The sequence below is a fragment of the Heterodontus francisci genome, chromosome 3 (assembly GCF_036365525.1).
Source record: "Heterodontus francisci isolate sHetFra1 chromosome 3, sHetFra1.hap1, whole genome shotgun sequence".
Classification (NCBI taxonomy): Eukaryota; Metazoa; Chordata; class Chondrichthyes; order Heterodontiformes; family Heterodontidae; genus Heterodontus; species Heterodontus francisci.
In genome coordinates this window covers 67,798,645-67,816,993 of record NC_090373.1, presented here as the reverse complement: position 1 = coordinate 67,816,993, position 18,349 = coordinate 67,798,645, and positions in this window count along the sequence as shown.

Below are 18,349 nucleotides of genomic sequence, written 5' to 3'. Positions count from 1 at the left end.
ACAAACATCCCGAAGGTCAACCCAACACCCTAGAAACACCCATTAATTTCCTGGAGATATCCTTCAATCTAACTTTAAAAAGTGTTTTACAGTTAATGCTTTAAAGACAACAGAAGCATCAACATCATTTTCACCACAATAAAGTATACAGCAGGGATTCTATGGGGATTTCTACAGCGATTCTCCTGCTCTGCCACCGTAACTCTGGAGGAAGTTCAGCAGAAACTCCAGTTCTGCACCCTGGTCCCCTCCAGTCTGTGTCACATGGCTAAGGAGATTCTAGGAAGAGATTGCTGCAGGCCAGTGCTGATTTCACAGTGGCTAATGGGAGGACAACCTTGCCACAAACCCATCAGCAAGAGGAAACTCTAGGTCTCTTTCTTGCTTCTTCTTATTGTCTCCTTCCATATATAATGTATGTCGCTCTACTTAAACTGTTTGGCACATTCAAATAAAATTCCTGTATTCTCCATTTCAACAAAGTGAAGTAATAACTTTGTTAAAATAACAAGCACAAACAATTTATCTCAACACAATGATCAGCTTATTAACAAAAATGCACTGTCACTCCTATCCCACAGAGGGGAGATATCTTATATAAAGGAGTAGTAATTTAAGGGTAAATTTGGTGACGAACCTGTCCTCTTGGATGCAGATTTCTATAATGTGCTGGCTGCATGTGGCATCCCACCAGCAACACAAGGATTCATGGAATTTACCCTTTGATGATATCAGGCTTGCATCTTGAATGCATGAAAACTGTAGTATAAGGGTCTGAAAAGGTTGATCTTGAGCGAGTGTAAAGATTACCACCCACCATGTTGATGTAAGAGATCATGTGGGAGAGATTTGAGAACAGATACAGTGTGGCTTTTGAAGGAGTCACACAGGCTAAGTGTGGAGTGTATATATTTGTTAGGAAATAAATATTAAGGTTTAAATATTACAGTCTAAGAACTTCCCTGGCTAGACTGAATACAGTGGCAGCATACAGAACCAAACATATAACAAAAACTGTGGGACATTATGGCACAAGATCATAGGAGATGAGATTAATACTTTTAATCACTCCTAGATATTCACTGTTTCATTTTCTTTTGCTTACATCAATTATACCCATTCTGATCCAGCAAACAGGATATTATCATTAAGTAAATGTTTTCAGGTAGTTAGAATAGCTGAACATAAAGCTTTTAAATTCACTCCGTTTGCTATAAATCATTTTAGTAAACATTTTTAGTAGTCATTAGTAGCCAAACTGATCCAGTTAATCAATAGCCTGATTTAAACTGTTCTAGATTCTTTGTCAGTGATATTATGGTCATGGTTTCAGCAGCAGTGTGGTACTGGAAGCTCACAGATATGCAGCCAGTTACTGTCAAACAGTCCTATGGCATCAGCTGCAACACCCAGACATTAGCTCCATCTTATCTGCATCACCATAAGCAATAATTTCATACAAACGCATATCCAAACAAGTATGATAAATCTTACTCTTTCAACCACATAATGACAGTAAACAATGCAGGAGATATTTAAATAAATTATTTACTTTTGTGATTCTTCCAAAATGCATTATTCAAGGTGTTAAAGCACAAAGCTAGCTCAAAAATAAAGGATTAAAAAGTTTATGTTTGAAGGTTTGAATAATGAATCTCTTCATTCCATGGTCTACATTGAGCAGTGAGCTGATAATTGCTTTATGGCAGATTGATTGCTCAACCAGCCTACGGCCAGAAAAATAATGGTGGCCAGAATGCCAGCAGCAGAGTTTATATTTAACAACAAGAAGATCCTCAGAAAGCTAGCTCCTGAGATGGCTGCTAGCTCTTTGGAGCAAATGCACTATCTGTCCGCTGTTCCGGCGTTACCGCCAAAGTCACTATCATGTAAAGAAGACATCAGAGAGGTCATGAGCCAAAGTGAGGCACTTCTGATAGGGATGACCTCTGTTCAATGCCTTTCCAACAGACCTCCTGGCACCCAATAAGATGGAAGAACCAAAAAAGAACTGGGAGCATGCTGGCCCAAATATTTGCTTAGGGAATAGTGAAAGACTCAAGGATGGGGTATTGGGAGGGTTGGGTCATTGAGGGGGATAATCAGGTGAGTGGGGCAGATGTCTGGCTGATGCTACCTTCGGGATGACCAAACCATTTTCAACAAGCGCTTTCAGGTCATTTGCTGATCAAGAGGACAGAAAATCCAACGGTTGCTCTGCAAAGCTGATCCAGAGGTACATGCTGAAGGGGGTGGGGTGGGGGATTGCTGGTGGAGAGAGTGCAAACTCAGAGTGGGGTTGGAATATTTTTGGAAAACATGCCAATAATTTTCTGGTGCGGCCTCTGGTGGTCCCTTTAAGGGATACTGGTCAGGCCGTCTTGCTTCCAATACCAGCTACTGCCCCAATCTCCACACTCCCTTTCCTATCCAAGTTCTTCTCATTGGTACCCAAAAATTGCTTCAAGGATCCCAACTGAAATATTTCAATAAGGCTCTTTCCTCTTTCAGGTGGGAGTGCTGGTGATGTACTGTTTTTTTAAAAAAACATCTGTTTACAACACTAGTTTCCTTCAAGAAAACCTGTACAGTGAAAATAATTTAAAAACAGGGGTTGAAAATAAAAAAAATTACAATGCAAATTAAGAAGCTACGGCACTGAAAAATAGCATTGTTTAATCATGATGTCTAAGAATCATAAAGTTTGGAATAATACAAAACTTAGCAAAATAGCACTGATGAGGATAGTTGTAGACATTAAGATGACGTAGACAGGATGGTGAAGTGGGCAGGTGCATATTCAATGGAGCTCAATGCAGAGAAGTGTGAAGTGGCACACTCGGGAGGACTAAAATGGAAACTCAGTATACTATTAATGGCTCGATTTTGAAAAGTGTAGATGAGCTGAGAAAATTTGCTGTCCGTATACAAAAATCCTTAGAAGTGACAGGAGAAGTCGATAAGATGGTTAAAAGATATATGGGTTATTTGAGTGTATAAATAGAGAAATAGCAAAAAAGAATATAAAAGCAAAGAGATCATACTAGAACTTTATAAATCACTGGTTGAGCTTCAGCTGGAATATTGTAGTCAGTTCTGGGCACTACACTTCAGGAAAGAGGTAAAGGACTCAGAAAGGGTACAGAGGAGGTTTACCAGATGTTATCTGAGATGAGGGACGTCAGTTACGAGGAGAGGTTGAAAAAATTAGAATTGTTCTCCTTGGTTAAGAGAGAAAAGGTTAAGAAGTGGCCTATTAGAGTTTTCAGATGATGAGGGGTTTTGACAACGTAGAGCTGAAATTAATATTCCTGCCACCAATCTCGGTGGCAGGCAAAAATAATGGAGGTCCGCCCCTGCAGGCCGCATGGCATGGAGCCGACGTTCAGCACGGTAGCTCATTTAAATAGCTGGGGTGGAACCCCACCCCCCAATGATGTGGAGGGGGTGGGCTGTCCGTTCATAGTAATGGCGTCAGCTGCCTATGTACAGGCGCTGACCCCATTTTTAAAGAGCTTTGAGCCCTAACTTTCAATTTACATATTTAAAGAAAAATTGAGTTAAAAATTATATTTATTCTGCCCCTCTCTCAGCCCCCATTAACAATTAAATTAATTTCTTGCTCTCCTCCCCAAAACACTCCCCTTGCCAACCTGACATTCCCCCCCCAAAAGTACAGAAACTTTACACTATAACCCTTGCCGCCATCCGATCTATGATTCTATAATTTCTATGAGTCTAACCCCTACACCAATGATATAGTTTGCCCCACTAGTCCCCTCCCACACAGAGAAACCTACCTGCTCCCCCCTCCCCACCAGTGTTACGCCTCAGTTCCCTGGACAGGGATCGGAAGGCGCGGGAGTGCCGGCCACCAGCACGTATATTGGACCGGGACAGACGTCGGGAACGTAAAGGTAATTAATGCAGTGAATTAAATTTATTTACACATGTAATGGTTGTCCCGTCACCAAGCAGCAGGTTGGGGGGTGGGGGGGGGGAGGTGGGGGCTGCCATGAGGCCTTGTTGCCGCCGGCAATATTAGGCCGGGCCCTCACGACATTGAGGTTCGTGGAAGCCCATTCCTGGAGGCATTTGCCAGCCCCCCCTGCCCCCGCCATGACCCCCGATGTCGGGGGGTCTGTAAAATTCAGCCCGTAGTGTTATGACCGAGGCAAGAGGAGTGTACTGTCTTTCTCCACTTCTCCACGGGTAACAACATATATTTAAATGTTTACCCAGTTACCGATGCAGCCAATTATATACTCTATTTTTATTTCAGAATAACATCTATCAACCAACTTTCTTTAATAAACAACAAAATGATCATATTATAAAACATGACTTATTTAGGAAAGATGCAAAGCATTAACACACAGATTGAAACATAAAAGTTCCCTTTTAAATTAATTCAACACGCATACACACACATCAGCTTAAGAAAAATTAAAGATGTTTTCTCCACAGACATATCTTTACAAAAAGACAACAAAAAAAATTAACTAAATACTTGTTAATTCTTGAAGGAAATGGAAAAGATATGGAATGATATCAGTGTCTCTTTATTTTGGCATCCCAAATACGTGTAGATGGCTGTCACTGGGATCTTTTCAGAGCAGTTCTCTTCAGGCGACATCGAGGATTGATCTGGCAGACTTTCCAGGAGAAATGCAGCATCAGGGGTTTCAGCTATCACACTCAATTCTCAGGGTTTCTCAGGGAAGGGGGAAAAGGATGAGCTGATGTCTTCTCACTTCGCAGGCTGAACCCCAACTGGCTCAAGACAATCCAAAACGAAACCAACTCTTGACCACCATAAATCTGGACATGTAATTCTCTGTAACTAACTCCCCATAGTCACCAAGGCTCCAGTTGTTTATTTAGCTTAAGACATGTGACATCTATTGGGGTTGTTTTTAAACAGAAAGCTCAAGTCCTTCCAGTGACCTTTTTTAAAAAAAGTCCAGCATCTATGGAATCACTTCAGTCTTCCAAATGAATCCATCTCTACAATCTTCAAACACGAGTCCTCAAAAAAAATTAACAAATGAAAGCACCTTCATAACAGTAGATACAGTAAAACTATTCCCTCTTGCGAGTGGGTCAATAACCAGAGATCATGGATTTAAAATCATTGGCAAAAGATTTAGAGGGGAGATGATTTTTTTTTCGCTCAGAATGCCATCAGGATCGGGAACGCTCTACCCGAGTGGGAGGTGGAAGCTGATTCCATAAATAATTTTAAAGGGGAGTTGACAGGTACTTGAGGATGATGAGCTTACAGGGTTACAGACAAAAAGGGGGATGTAGGACTAAGCACAACTGTCCTTTCAAAGAGCAAGCACAGACACAATGAGCCAAATGTCTGCCTACAGTTCTATATATTTCTTAGGAATTCACATCCTTGTACCAACCTTTAAGTCAACAACAGCAATGCCACAATGGAAACTGCAGAGGCCTGGCTTCCATATCACACTAACAGGATGTTAAAGCTCAACCTGAACTTAAACCACCTTCCATTCACCCTCAATGGCTGACTAACTGGATGCAACTACTCTATTCATCTCTTTTGTACTTGTTTATTCAATGCATTCTGATTCTGGGATGGAATGGAGGTGGGAGCCAAGGAATTTCTGGAATGGGAAAGTGCTTTCCCAAATCTAGCCTCATCTGACATCATGGGTCATGTTTGCAATGAATGGATGATCCATGACCCCAGTATATTGGAAACGCGATACTGAGGATCTTCTGGGTGGAGATCTAGCGAGTTCATTGGATAACCCCCAAAAATAAGCATTGGGATTGTGAAGCACAATTAATCCACGTCTATTGATTGTAATGCAGGCAGGATGTCAACTTCATGCTCCTTAAGCATTGCCATGCTGTTTACTGGCTGCACCCACCAGCAGGAGTTCTAATACCTTGAGTGTCTAGCACTACTTGAAGCTAGCCTGCACTACCTAAAGTGAACCTGCACCTCTTAAAGCGGAGGTGCATTGTGGTTGCTGAAGGTGCTGAGGCCATTGGGAAAAGTTTTTTGTACAACAATCAACAATGGCTGACCATGGGATAGAGCAGACAAGAAGATTTTCAGACACTGCATTGGAGGTCTTGGTTGAAGAGGTAGAAAGAAGGAGAGATGTCCTGTACCGTCAGGAAAGCCAGAAGACCTCCAGACACATGCTCAGAAGGAGAAAGAGATAGCGAAGGAGCTCAATACCAGGAGTATAGCTCTAAGAACTTAGTGCAGTGCAGGAAGATGTTCAATGATCTCACACAAGTGGTCAAGGTAAGTGAATGCATCTTCAAATGCCATAAGCTACCAACTACACTAGTGGTCTCAGCAAATGCTCAATTCACTATACCCTCATTGGTCACCTACCAACCAACTCAATCAATCAAGACTCATAGGACTGAATTTTACTCTCGACGGATGGGAACCATCCATCGACTGAAAAGTTTGTGGCGAACCAGCCTCCACCGGGCCTGGGGATCCGGACAGCATTTTGCAGTCCCCAGGCCTTTAATTGTTTTGAGACAGGACTTCCACCTCATTGAGGCAGGAGGCCCCGCCTAATGGAGCTGCCAGACAATCAGCGGGCCGGCAGCTCTTAGTCCCAGCAGTGCCACTGGGAGCGGTGGCCACTGCTGGGACTGCAACCCAGCTGAAGACAGAAGATGTCGGGAGCCCTGGAGAACCGGTACAATTTTGGGGCCTCGCTGGGGGCAATCGGTCGGGCCCCAGCAAGGCAAGACTGGCCGATTGGGGGGACAGGGGGTATGTTGGGTGTTGAGGGTAGTTGGGGCATCGGAGATGGCCCTCCATCTGGCAAAGGGTGCCTGATCATGAGGGCCTCCCCCTCACCACGCCCCAGGACATCAGAAAGTCACCTGCTTTTATCAGGCAACTTTTCTCGTGCCTGGAATGCCCACCAGCCAAGGGTAAAATCCCTGTGGTGGCGGGCGAAGGCCCTTAAGTGGTCGGTAACTAGCCACTTAAGGGCCTTGATTGGTCTGATGCGAGTGGGCCATTTTCCACCACTACCGCCCTGTATAAAGTGGCGGCGGAGATGGGACCGGGTTGGAAAGGGCCCCTCAAGCCTCCCACTCCATTTTATGCGCCCCCACCCCCCCTTCCCGCTCTTTGGGGGAGTGTAAAATTCATCCCATAATAAACATTAAGATGCTTTACCTCACCCTCACACACTTGGCACTATTGCAAGCCTCACACCCACATCTCACAGCTCACACACACTGGCAGATGTTCAACCATGACAGCCCCATCACCCAAACAGATTGCACAACACTCACTGACACACTTCCCTCTCTCTTGCAGGAGAAGGTGAAACACAATAGGAGACAACAGGATCTAAGTAGAAAGGGAGATACACACCTGCATGTTCCAAACCCTTATGAGGGAGACCGTACTAGCAATTACAGGAAGGACCATTACTGAGGTTGTGATCACAGGTGGGGCTGAAGCAATTGAAGATGAGGGTGTCCTTATACGTAATCCTCCTTCTTTCATCCCACTTCTCTCTCATCCCTGGTAGCAGTTCTGAGGTGTTAAATTGTATAAATGCACAAATTAGGCAAGTGTGAAACAAAGGCAGAGTAGTATTAATGGGGGATTTTAACTTACACATAGATTGGGAGAGGCAGACTAGCACCTGTCAGAAATGGAGTGAATTTCTGGAATGTCTCCGGGATAGTTTCCTACAGCAATATGTCCTAGATGTAACAAGGGGACAGGCAATATTAGATTTAGTTATGAGTAATGAGCCAAATTTAATTAGTAGCCTAACTGTGCGTGAACATTTATCAAATAGTGATCACAACATGATCGAATTCAAGGCAGCGTTTGAAAGTGAATCAGCTACTAAAATTTTAGACTTGGGTAAGGCTGACTTTATCGGGATGAGACAGAGACTGTCCACGGTAAACTGGGTAGATCTGTTAATGGGTCAAACGACTGAAGATCAGTGGAGAATATTTAAAGAAACATTTAACGAAATACAGAGCAAGTATATACCCCCGAGAAGAAAAAGCTCCACTTCACAGAAAAAACGGCCATGGACAACTGAAGAGATTAGGGATAGCATAAAACAAAAAGAAAGGGCTTACAAAAATGCAAAACGCAGCACAGATCCAGCCGAATGGGATCGATACAAAGACCAGCAAAGGGTCACAAAGCAGCTTCGAAGAGCTACTAAAAGAGATTATGAAAGGAAATTTGCAAGGGACATCAAAATCAATAAAATAAATTTTATAGTTACATAAAGCGAAAGCGGGTGGTCAAGATCAATGTAGGCCCAATAAAAGCTGAAAATGGAGATATTGTCATTGATAATTTTTTCTTCGGGCGGCACAGTGGCGTAGTGGTTAGCACCGCAGCCTCACAGCTCCAGCGACCCGGGTTCAGTTCTGGGTACTGCCTGTGCGGAGTTTGCAAGTTCTCCCTGTGACCGTGTGGGTTTCCGCCAGGTGCTCTGGTTTCCTCCCACAGCCAAAGACTTGCAGGTTGATAGGTAAATTGGCCATTGTAAATTGCCCCTAGTGTAGGTAGGTGGTAGGAGAAAGGTGTGGATGTGGTGGGGAATATGGGGTTAATGTAGGATTAGTATAAATGGGTGGTTGTTGGTCGGCACAGACTCGGTGGGCCGAAGGGCCTGTTTTAGTGCTGTATCTCTAAATAAATAAATAAATAATGGGGAAATGGCAGACATGTTGAACAATTACTTTGCCTCAGTATTTACAGTTGAAAAGGAGGATAACTTGCCAGAAGTCCTGAAAAAATAATAGCTGATAGGGGACAGGGACTTAATACAATTAACGTAAGTAAAGCATCAGTAACAAGGAAATTAATAGAACTAAAGAGTGAGAAATCCCCAGGACCTGACGGTTTCCATCCGAGGGTGTTAAAGGAAGTAGGGGAGCACATTGTAGATGCCCTAACTATAGTCTTTCAGAGTTCCCTAGATTCAGGAGTGGTCCCTCTGGATTGGAAAGTTGCACATGTCACTCCACTTTTTAAGAAGGGCGAAAGGGGGAAACCAAGGAAATTACAAACCAGTTAGCCTGACATCTGTGGTGGGCAAGTTGCTGGAGTCTATAATCAAGGATAGGGTGACAGAACACCTGGAAAATTTTCAGTTAATCAGGGACAGCCAGCATGGATTCATGACAGAAAGGTCATGCCTGACAAATCTCATTGAATTTTTTGAAGAGATGACTAAGGTATTGGACAGGAGAATGTCTATGGATGTTATTTATATGGACTTCCAGAAGGCATTTGATAAAGTCCCACATAAGAGACTGTTAACTAAGGTAGAAGCCCATGGAGTTGAGGGCAAATTATTGACATGGTGAGGAAGTTAGTTGAGTGGTAGGTGACAGAGAGTGGGGATAATAGGCAAGTACTCCAATTGGCAGGATGTGACTAGTGGTGTCTCGCAGGGATCTGTGTTGGGGCCTCAATTATTCACATTATTCATTAATGACTTGGATGATGGCATAGTAAGACATATATCCAAATTTGCTGATGATACAAAGTTAGGCAGCATTGTAGAGAGTCTAGATGATTGCATAAAATTGCAAAGAGATATTAACAGACTAGGTGAGTGGACAAAACTGTGGTTGTTGGATTTCAATGCAGGCAAGTATGAGATTATCCATTTTGGACCAAAAAAGGATAGAGTAGGGTACTTTCCAAATAGGAAGAGGTTAAGTACAGTGGATGTCCAAAGAGACTGGGGGGGGGGGGGGGGGGCGTTCAGGTGCATAGATCTTTAAAATGCCACGAACAATTGCAGAAAATAATCAAAAAGGCTAATGGAATGCTAGCCTTTATATCTAGAGGATTGGAGTATAAAGCCACAGAGGTTATGCTGCAGCTGTACAAAACCCTGGTTAAATCCCACTTGGAGTACTGTGAGTAGTTCTGGGCACCACACCTTAGGAAGGATATATTGGCCGTGGAGGGAGTGCAATGTAGGTTTACAAGAATAATACCTGAACTACAGGGGTTAAGTTGCGAGGAGAGATTATACAAATTAGGCCCGTTTTTGCTAGAATTTAGAAGGTTAAGGGGTGATCTGATCGAAGTCTTCAAGATATTAACAGGAAAAGACAGGCTTGATAAAGATAAATTACTTCCACTGGTTGGAGATTCTAAAACTAGGGGGCATAGTCTAAAAATTAGGACCAAACCGTCCAAGAGAGATGTTAGGAAGCACTTCTTCACGCAAAGGGTGGTAGAGGTTTGGAACTCTCTCCCACAAACAGCAGTTGAAGCTAGAATTTTAAATCTAAGATAGATAGATTTTTGTTAAGCAAAGATATTAAGGGATATGGGCTATGCAGGTATATGGAGTTAGGCCGCAGATCAGCCACAATCTCATTGAATGGTGGGACAGGCTCGAGGGGCTGAATGGCCTACTCCTGTTCCTATCTTCCTGTGTTCCTATGTTCCTATCCCACAATCTCTTCTGAATTACAAGCTGCTGATGGTGTAAGCATGACACTTATTAGTTTCTCCTCTCCCCTCACCACAACCCTACCCTTATCCCTTTTTCCTTTCAAATACCTAAAAACTGCAACACACCCAGGCAGGAGGAAGAGTAAAAAGACAGTGATGAGGAAAACACATCATCACTAGATTTCACAGATGCAGCCACGAGCTCAGATACTGACACTGCATGTAATTTAGAGGATACCATAGAAGTGGGATCTGCATGTGGTGAGACAGCAAACACATGTGTGCTGCAACCAGGGCAAGGAGAAAGGATAGCCTAGGTGCCAGCTCACTGGAGGGAGAGCTCACACTAATTCTGCTGTAGGAGGTTCAGAGAGAGTGTAGTCTGAAGTGTGGAGCATGAAGCTCCAAATGACAGTGCTGGCATCAAACCAGTGTTGCACACTGGCATCATGATCTGTCTGCTCCACATGCTGTTAACGGTCATTAAATGTGCGGTGTTAACCCCTTTACAAATATGGCATCCACTGCACTTCCCATCAGAAGTGTACGCACATGGCACCGACGGTATTTTGGAAGTTTAAGAGTCGTCGTAGTCTGCAAAAAACAGGTACTCCAAAGCCCAATTTCACCCCACCTGTCTTTCTGATTCTGGCCCGACTTCTGCCCTCCAGACATTCAGTGTCTGGCTTATAGCCCCAGTCCACCAGCAGACCCAAATACTTTTGGGCCTACTTATTTCATGTTTACATTTTATTTCATATGGAATCCCTTCTATTAGATATTATAGATCTTGCACATTAGGCATACTTACTAATATGATGACACAGTTATTACAGTCAAGTGAGCAGAGGTCGAAGGGCTTCCCTCTTTTCCCTCTCCTTGTTTGACCACAACAGGTTTAATTCTTTCTTAATGAACTGGCTAAGTCAGTAGGTGTTTGATTACTTACTTACTATTATGATCATAATAAAATCCAATTGGACAGATTTTCTTGAGTTTAACAAAGAAAGAGGTTAACTTTATTGTACCTCAACTGAACTAATAAAAATAATACACAACGTGCCAACTTTCACTCAGACACACACACACAAACAGGTTCCAGAGTGAGGAAAGGTAGATTTGTTGAGTCAGAGTCCATAGAAAAAAGGGTATACAGTCTGTGGCATTTGGTGATTCAGCTGGCTTCTCGCTGAACTCGTTTGTCCTGAGGCTTTTAGTTTCAAGAGGTAGATGACTGGATTGGTGGGTCTCTTGGAGACAGTGATGCAGATGATTTCCTCCAGTTGGGTTTCTGATTGGAGCCGGAGTATGCAAGGGTGGTCAGTAAAAAGCCAGGATTTGAAAGTTTTCAAGCTGAAATGGAGAGAGAGAGAGACCCTCACGTATCAGAGTCCAGTTGCTTCTCCTCTCTCTGCTGCAGAAAGACACAAGCTTAAAACCACACATGGGTTTGCCACATGACAGTCACTCAATCATTTAAGCATAGCAATTAGCAGTATTTCTTTCTTGCTAAAAAGAAAAATAACAAGCAGTTCCCTTAAACTTCCTGGGTCTTGGTTCTTGCTGGGCTATGAGCAGACATTTTGTCTCGCTCCTCACAGCATAGTTGCAAATTAGGTGGCCATCTTAAACTGTCATCCTTGTAGCTTTTCTTTTTTAAATGTCTTTAAAAAAATAAATTCAGATCTCTGTTCAGTGGATTAAAGAAAATTATCATTCAACAAAGCACATTGGCGTAATACAGCATACCAATGGTCTAAGTTACTTCTGTTTAGAAATTAATACATTAGAAAATCAATGATGCCACATTATTTGTGGTATATATGGTTTTCACTGAGAACAGCAAAGTGGAGCGCCTAATGAAGGCCATTATATAAGATGCTAAAAGCGGATTGCAAAGATTACCTTTGTTGTTACAAGGACATTTGTTACTTATTACTTATTACTTGCTACTTATTCCTGTGGCATTCAATCCATATTCAGCCTCTCTAGCTGAAATGATAGTGATCTATGGTAATTTCTTCCATGCTTGCTGTTTTCTGAATAAATTGAAAATCTCAGTGTCACATTCATGTTGCTACCACATGACAAGCTGAGTATTTTAAGGGTCTTCAATACTTCATGCAAAACAAAAGATTCATTAAATAAAGTAATTGAAAATCTGAAGCGGCTAGCAGGAGACAAAGCTAATAATCAACCAAAACTAATGCAGTCTGCTCTGATCAGTATTCAGGCAGCATAAGCAAAAGACTTGCATAGACCTTGACTAAGAAATGTCTGAATCTTATGTACCTCTATATGCTGAAAATGATGCAGAATTTTAAATCAGAGATGCACTTCAATCCTATGCAGCCGATTATGAAAGTTTGTTTTTAGAAATGTTCTGCTGGGATAAATATATGAGACATATTCCTGATTTTGAAGTGCTTTATATAGATTGCCTCTGTCAAAGTGCAAGGGAATTTTGGACATACTCAACTATTTCATATAGTGCCATGCCGATGAGAAATTAATTTCATTCTCATTGTTTGTGGATAATTGTCTTACCTACCTGCTTTCAAATTATCAATTACTTGTTAAACATGCAGCTGCTGATTGAATTTGATATAACCAGAGCGAAGATTAACAAAACCTATAACATGCATATCCAAACTGTATGTTTGTAGTCCATACACATTGAATTAAAAGAGGATTGGCTTTTTACTAAAGTATCAAGTTCATAAGACTTCTGGGACAGTTTCAAGATCACATCCCAAGTTAGGAATTTATGGTTGTTACCTTTATTGTCACAGTGCAGTCGGTACACAGACTATTCAGCAAACAGTATTTGCCACTGTCTATATAACAACCTTTCTGCAGAGGAAAAGCTTTGCTTCTTTTTCTTTCTTTGTTTCCACTGGAGAAGTCAAATTCAAAACAAAAATAGTGCTATTAAATTCACTGTTAGAAAGAACTTTGCTCAAAATAGCCTTCAGGATATGAGGCTAGAAGTCACTGATGGACGAATTTTAACGTATTCCATATGATGTTCCTATTTTAATTCACATATTGGGCTGGACTTTGTAGTCCCGCAGCTGCTTCTGGTGGTGAAAGCGGAACATGGAGGCCGTCCCCTCATGGGACTAGCTCTACCGCGTCTCTGCGATTATGCAGCGGGCGGCCACTTAACATATTGATGGCAGCTGACCCCCCCCCCTCCCCACCAATCACGTTCACGGTGTCACCTGATTAAGGCACAGGTGCTGGTGCCATTTTTAAAAGGCTGCCAGACCTGCACACATTACAACATAATGCAGAGTTTAGTTATGCACTAAATCATGCAGAGTTGTCCCCTTCCCTACCTCTGGGGTGCCAGCTTCTTCTGGACGGGAAAGTGAAGGTGCATGAGTGCCATACGATGAGCTCCAGATTGGGAACTGACAGTAAGATCGCTGCGGATTACATTTAAATTAATGCAAAGATGTAATTGCCGTATGGAAAGCCGAGCCCTATCGCAGAGCGGCAGGAATATCGGAATCGGCAATTCTGGCGTCAGGTTCCATGGCAGCCGCTGCCACTCTGATTTTCCAGCCCGCCCCACGAAACCCAATGTTGGGCTGGGAACAAAACTAGCCCATTAAATCCTTTATTTATACATCATTAAAACTGGGCATCTAGGGTATAACTAAAATAGCAAGGAAAGGAATGTTATGTGAACACATGAAGCATTTGCCATTATCAACAATAATCTCCAATCTGTAAATTTTTCAGCAATTCAATTTAGTTCTGTAGAATCAATAATGTATCTGATTGATAAATTGTAATAAGGGAACATAGCGGGCGAAATCTGCTAACCCTTGAAAATTTGCGTGGGGATCACAGTGCCCAATTAACCCGCACTTGTTCTGTGTGTTGCAGGCAACAGAGTAAATTTGTGCTACTTAATGGGATTGTTGCTTGCAGCCAGCAGTATCCACATTGTTCATTGGCTGGGCACATAAGCTGGGGAGTGTGGGGGCGATATCACAAGTGGCTAGTGCTACTTAAAGGCAGCCTGCAACTTTTAAAGGGGTGGTACATTGTGGCTGCAAGAAGTGGTGGGAGTCATTTGAAAGTTGATACTGTGCTCTGACACTTTGAGCAATGGCTGAACATGCAACGGAGTGTGCTTCAAGGTTTTCAGGCGGCACACTGGAGATTTTGGTGGAAGAGGTGGAAAGGAGTGACGTTCTATATGTGCAGCGGGGCAGAATGTCATCCAGACATATGGTGCTGAATTTCCCCGGCCCATTGGGGTGGAGCTGGAAGACGGGAGGGCTGGTGATATGGCAGGCAAAGGTGTTGGGCAGGGAGCCTGATGGCATTTTGCCAGCGGTGAAGAACTCGCCAGCTCGTTTGCCCACCAGGCAGCCACTTGAGCCACTTAAGTGGCCAGTTATCCCGGCCCCACATGCATTGGTAAACCCTAACGGCCTCCCAGCGGATTCCCAGGGGAGTGGGGGCCCTCCTTTATGGGTGCTCCATGCCCATGGAAAGGCCCCCTGGCGGCAATGGCTGCACCCCATACCCCGTTCAATTGTGGGGGCCTGCCTGACTGCCTGGCCCTAGATTCCCCACAAAAAACCCATCTTCTCTTCGAGGGTGCCCTGTCATTGAGGCGCCCTCTCCCTGGTGATGCAGCCTCAGCAGTGGTGGCGCTGAGATGGCTGTTGAACTGTTGGTCCTCTGATTGTCACCCCAGGGTTCTGCTACCTGATGAAGCAGGGTAGGCTCCCGCTTTTAGCCCTGGTTGTGTGTCTTTACTGTGCACAGAAAAATTCAGCCCAAGCAGTGGGAACAAGTAGTGACATAGGTCAATGCCAAGAATGTTGCTCCTAGAACATGGATGCACTGCAGGGAGAAATTTAATGACCTGACAGGAGTTGTCAAGGTCTGTGATTTCATCTTCAAATGATGAATCCAACCAACTGCATCCACTACTCAATTCATTACACCCCCATCACTCACCTACTAGCAATCTCCATCAATCAGTACTCAACCCTTCAACTCAAATGCTTTACCTCACCCTCACATACTTAGCACTGTTGGCCGCCTTGTGCATACTGGCAGCTATTCAGCCATGATAGCCACATCACCCAAACACTCACGGACATACTTCCCTTCTCTCAACCTGCTTCAACCTCATCCCATACTCACTTCTGACTTAGAAGTTGCAGATGGTGTAAGTACACACTTTTTACTGTCTCCTGTCCTCTCACCACAACCTAACATTTGTCCCTTTTTCATTTCAGATACCCAAGAACTGTAAACTTCCCAGTCTGTGAAGGTTGAGGAAGAAGACAGTGAAGATGATGAGACACAATCAATCAATCTTAAAATCGCAGCTACCAGCTCAGATACTGCCACTGTGCATACTTGTATTTTAGAAACTTGGATAGAGAAGGCTTCTGCACGTGGTGAGACGTTGGGTAAAAGTGCACAGGAGCCTGGGGAGGGTGAAAGGATAGTGCATGAGCCAGCTCACCAGAGGGCGAGGTTGCACACTACTTCTGCAGCAGAAGACTCAGATGAAGACTTCGATGGGACAGCCTACAGTAGAAGGTAGTGGGTGGACATACCCAAATGTTCAAAGTCAATGCAAGTCTCTTGCTTTTGCAAAGATCTTGGAGTCCATTCTTTCTGACATGGAACAGGTGGTCATCTCCATCAGCACACATGTGGAATCAGTCATGATACAACATCTGCAGCCAATGCCACAATCTTCATAGAAACACAAATAGGTTCCATCAAAGGTATGAGTGCTGCAGTAGGTTCACAGACTGCTGCCTTGCAAGCTCAGACTCCAGTTGCTCTGCCACCTCGGGAGAGTGACAGTGGCTCCACAGAACAGGAACCTGCTTTCCTCTCTCAGGATGACAGTATTCATTCTCCCATCCCTGCCACTCTACTTCAAGTTAGTTAAATTGCCTTGTTAAATAGACAGCTGCCTGGTAGTGGCAGTTACCTGTCAATCAGCAGTTGGTTCAATCGGTGTTAATTACTGTAGCAGCTAGCTAGTGACTCATCAGAGACTGTATAACAGCAGTCAGGTCTTCAAACTGCATGGACAAAGAGGCGCATGGAGAGGAGACTTTGCCTGAGTGAGAAGGTGGGAATTTGGTTCATGTGATAAGTCTGGTGCAGAGGTGGAAAGAGGTGCTCCTTTTTCACCCTCCAGTAGCTGTAGAAGATGCAAGTTGCTTCCCAGAAAAAGGGCAACCTTGAGACAGTGACATCACATGAAGACTGTAAGGTGATTGTTTGGTGAGTAACTGCTGATAGGGAGTGTCTGTAAATAGCTAGGTTAGTGCACTGCTGTTAGGGTGTATGTGTGTGTGTTAATAGCTGGAAATTAGAAATCATAAAATTAAAATTTAAGTAGCTACCTTCTAATTAATTGAGACATGCAAGCAGAATGGAAGGAAGAAGCTGAGGCTTCTGTTTTGTTTCATTTTTAAGTGGTAAGGTTTATTGCATTACCAAGGTTTAAATTTGTGCAGTAAGTGCTGGTTAGGAGAGGCATTAATTTTTAAAAAAAAGTAAATAATTAATTAGTTAAAACACAATCAGGATGGCAGGGCAGGTGATGGATTGCAGCCTCAGTATGTGGGAACTCGTGGACACCAATGTGATCCGTGGCAACCATGTCTCCATCAGGAGGGGAAAAGATACCTGGACACTTTGTTCCAGAAGGCAATCATGCCCCATAGTATAGGGTCTTCTGATTTGGTCAGTGGTCAGGGACAGGGGGTGTGAACGTGAGTGAGGCAGGTAAGGGGATCGAGAAGGTAAGAGTGAAGGAGCCTCAGCCCTTGCAGTTGTCCAACAGGTTTGAGGTCCTTTCAGCTTGTATGGATGAGAGTTAGGCCTGCAGGGGGGATGAGCAAACTGACCATGGCACTGTACTACAGGAAGCCATTCACAGAATCACAGAATAATACGGCGCAGAAGGGGCCCTTCGGCCCGTTGAGTCTGCACCGATGCATTAAAGACACCTGACCTGTATACCTAATCCCATTTGCCAGCACTTGACCCATAGCCTTGAACGTTATGACGTGCCAAGTGCTCCTCCAGGTACTTTTTAAAGGATGTGAGGCAACCTGCCTCTACCACCCTCCCAGGCAGGGCATTCCAGACTGTCACCACCCTCTGGGTAAAAAAGTTCTTCCTCAAATCCCCCTTAAACCTCCTGCCCCTCACCTTAAACTTGTGTCCCCTAGTAACTGACCTTCAACTAAGGGGAACAGCTGCTCCCTATCCACCCTGCCCATGCCCCTCATAATCTTGTACACCTCGATCAGGTCACCCCTCAGTCTTCTCTGCTCCAGTGAAAACAACCCAAGCCTCTCTTCATAGCTTAAATGTTCCATTCCAGACACCATCCTGGTGAATCGCCTCTGCACCCCCTCCAGTGCAATCACATCCTTCCTGTAATGTGGCGACCAGAATTGCACACAGTACTCCAGCTGTGGCCTTACCAAAGTTCTGTACAACCCCAACATGACCTCCTTGCTTTTGTAATCTATGCCTCGATTGATAAAGGCAAGTGTCCCATATGCCTTTTTCACCACCCTATTAACCTGCCCTTCTGCCTTCAGAGATCGATGGACAAACACGCCAAGGTCCCTTTGTTCCTCGGAACTTCCCAGTGTCAGGCCATTCATTGAATACTTCCGTGTCACATTACTTCTTCCAAAGTGTATCACCTCACATTTTTCAGGGTTAAATTCCATCTACCACTTTTCTGCCCATTTGACCATCCCGTCTATATCTTCCTGTAACCCAAGACGCTCAACCTCACTGTTAACCACTCGGCCAATTTTTGTGTCATCCGCGAACTTACTGATCCTACCC